Source organism: Amblyomma mixtum, chromosome 7 (assembly GCF_055824585.1).
Source record: "Amblyomma mixtum isolate Tamu chromosome 7, ASM5582458v1, whole genome shotgun sequence".
NCBI lineage: Eukaryota > Metazoa > Arthropoda > Arachnida > Ixodida > Ixodidae > Amblyomma > Amblyomma mixtum.
This window is the reverse complement of record NC_143018.1, coordinates 130601244-130603545: the sequence shown is the minus strand read 5'-3', so window position 1 is coordinate 130603545 and position 2302 is coordinate 130601244. Positions and strand designations below refer to the sequence as shown.

At 48.4% G+C, this 2302-nt stretch overlaps 1 non-coding gene across 1 annotated transcript; it reads left to right on the top strand.

The window, feature by feature from the left end:
• Positions 1 to 1105: 1105 nt before the first annotated feature.
• TRNAT-GGU (transfer RNA threonine (anticodon GGU)) lies at positions 1106 to 1179 on the top strand. The gene has a single exon. It is a non-coding gene; the product is annotated as a tRNA-Thr (tRNA).
• Positions 1180 to 2302: the final 1123 nt, after the last annotated feature.

Here is a 2302-nt window from a genome sequence, read left to right as displayed (position 1 = left end):
TTCCTTGTCAGTTTAATGCGGGAAATATGAAACAGCGACTGTCCTTCCTTGGCCTGATCACACGTTCTCTTTGCTGAACACAGGGACAAGTTAAGGTAGGCGATGTGGAACCTTTCTGGCTACAGCTGAACTCTATAAAACATGATTGCCTCTATCACTCGCTTCAGCCTCCTTGGGCTTTCGTCGATACTACTCGCTAAGAATGCAACGTCTTTTAAAAGGAAAGTCCGTCGAAAGGCAGATGTGCTTGTACCAAAGCTCATTGATTTTTTTTATGTTCAGTCAGGAAGCGTATGCCCCCGATAATGTCCTGGGAACACAGCTGCAGGACAAGAAAGGTCGAAGGGCAAGTAACTACGTCCGTTCACCACCACTCGAGCAAAACATGGTCCTTAAAAAGTAACTGCATAGGTTTTACAAATCGACGAACTTTAAGCGGTCGAAGGTGTGGAACTTGCAGGTAAAGCATGCGAAATCCTTTTGGGCTAGCATTTCAAATGCTGTCGTAATCGCCAAATAACATCACGTCGGAATTCAAGCGTAGCACACAGCGCCAAGTGGGAGGGCGCATGATGACGTCATCAAAGGTATCTGTGCTATCAGCAAGAAATGAAACGCGAAGAAGACAACTGAACTACGGACTGCAAAATGTACAGCTCTTAGCCGGGTAAGCTGAGTACTAGCTCCTGCTATTTTAATTTTGTAGGGACGAAGAGTTCTTCAACCGCGCTTGTATTTCCAATTCAGGAGCTAATACGTAGGAACTTTTGTGTTGCCAGCTCAGTTTTCTTGCTCGCGTTGCATTCGTTGCTGATGCTATATTCTGAACGCCTAAGCCATTCCTTTGAAGGATGAAGCCAACGAAAGTGAAGCAAAGCTACCGAGGGTTATTTGGCAGCATCAAACGAAGCGCTGCAGGATTTGGTTGACGGCAGAGGTAATTTGATATATTTCCTTCCATGACGTGGCACCAACCTTGCCCGCACTTCTCCGGCGCTTATTACAAATTTACTCCACCTTGGGGGATTCCCCTAAACATTTGACCAACACTGTTCCCACTTCGAGTTATTGATCAATTCGCTCTCGCCCTACCATAAGCTTGCCGTCCCGGTTAGCTCAGTTGGTAGAGCGACTGCTCCGGTGTAGCGGTGGTCCCGGGTTCGAGCCCCGGACCAGGAAGAATTTTTCTTTAACTACGAAGTTTCTGAGAAAGCTGTATAGCTTTCCTTTGTAGCCGTATGGCTGCGCTTGGGTGGATGCCAATGAGTAATTACTCCCTTATTACAAATTTACTCCACCTTGGATTCCCCTAAACATTTGACCAAAGAGGAGAAGCCCAAAATGCAATCAGCAGTCAAGTTACTATTTTAATAGATGCGGAAAAAACACTTGGCACGCTTTACCTACAGCCTATATAGACTAGAACCAATCAATAACCCGGAATTCTCAAAAAGTGGTGCACCTGCCCGTTAATGTGTAATAAGGCACCTTCCAGCAGTGTGCATTCGGGGTCCGTTGGGGTTAAACATGATTTTAATAATGATGACTGCATAGAGCGCACTGATGGCAGCGCCGTCTGTCTTGTCTACCAGGTCGGTAACCTGGCTGCCATAGAACACCTCGAGTTTCGACGGTTGCCTTCGATATGACCGCTGGCCTCTGAGCAGGGCCAGCGGTCATATGCTGCGTCGCGTATAGGGCTGCTTCGCGTATAGAAATACGGCTTGGGCATGTCATCGTATTTTTTTCTCGTTCTCGTCATTTCATACTTTCAACTTGTCAATGTCGGCCTCAACTTCTTGTGCGGAGTCGTCGCAGCGGAATGCGACATTGTCATGTGTTTTCCTCTGGGAAGAATCTTGGAAACTCTGCCCTTGGGACCCGCAAATCACTCAAACATGTATCTCGGTCCGCCGAGAATGCTGTAGGATTCACTCTCGTTACGCATCTGACCAAGTGAATTCGAACCCAACGACTGCCGCAAGACGTCGCACGCGCAGTTCTGAGCTAAAGTGACTATTTGGAGAGCCCGCAGGTCCGCTCTAGACATATGTGAGCGCAACAGCACAGTCATGAAATTTATGAGCGTGAACACGGCAGCGCGTGCCCGATAGCCTCAAACCATGCTCGTGGCGATGGGCGGGGGCCGCTTTCATAAGCAAACTGAGAAGGGAGGTGCGTCCTTCCGCTTGCCGGGAGCAGGCAAGGCGGCTTAACCCTTTCCGCAACGTTGATAAAAGCAGCCGTTGCGTATTGCCACAAGTAGCGCTCGAGGCTATCTGCCACACGCTAGCGTTTTGAC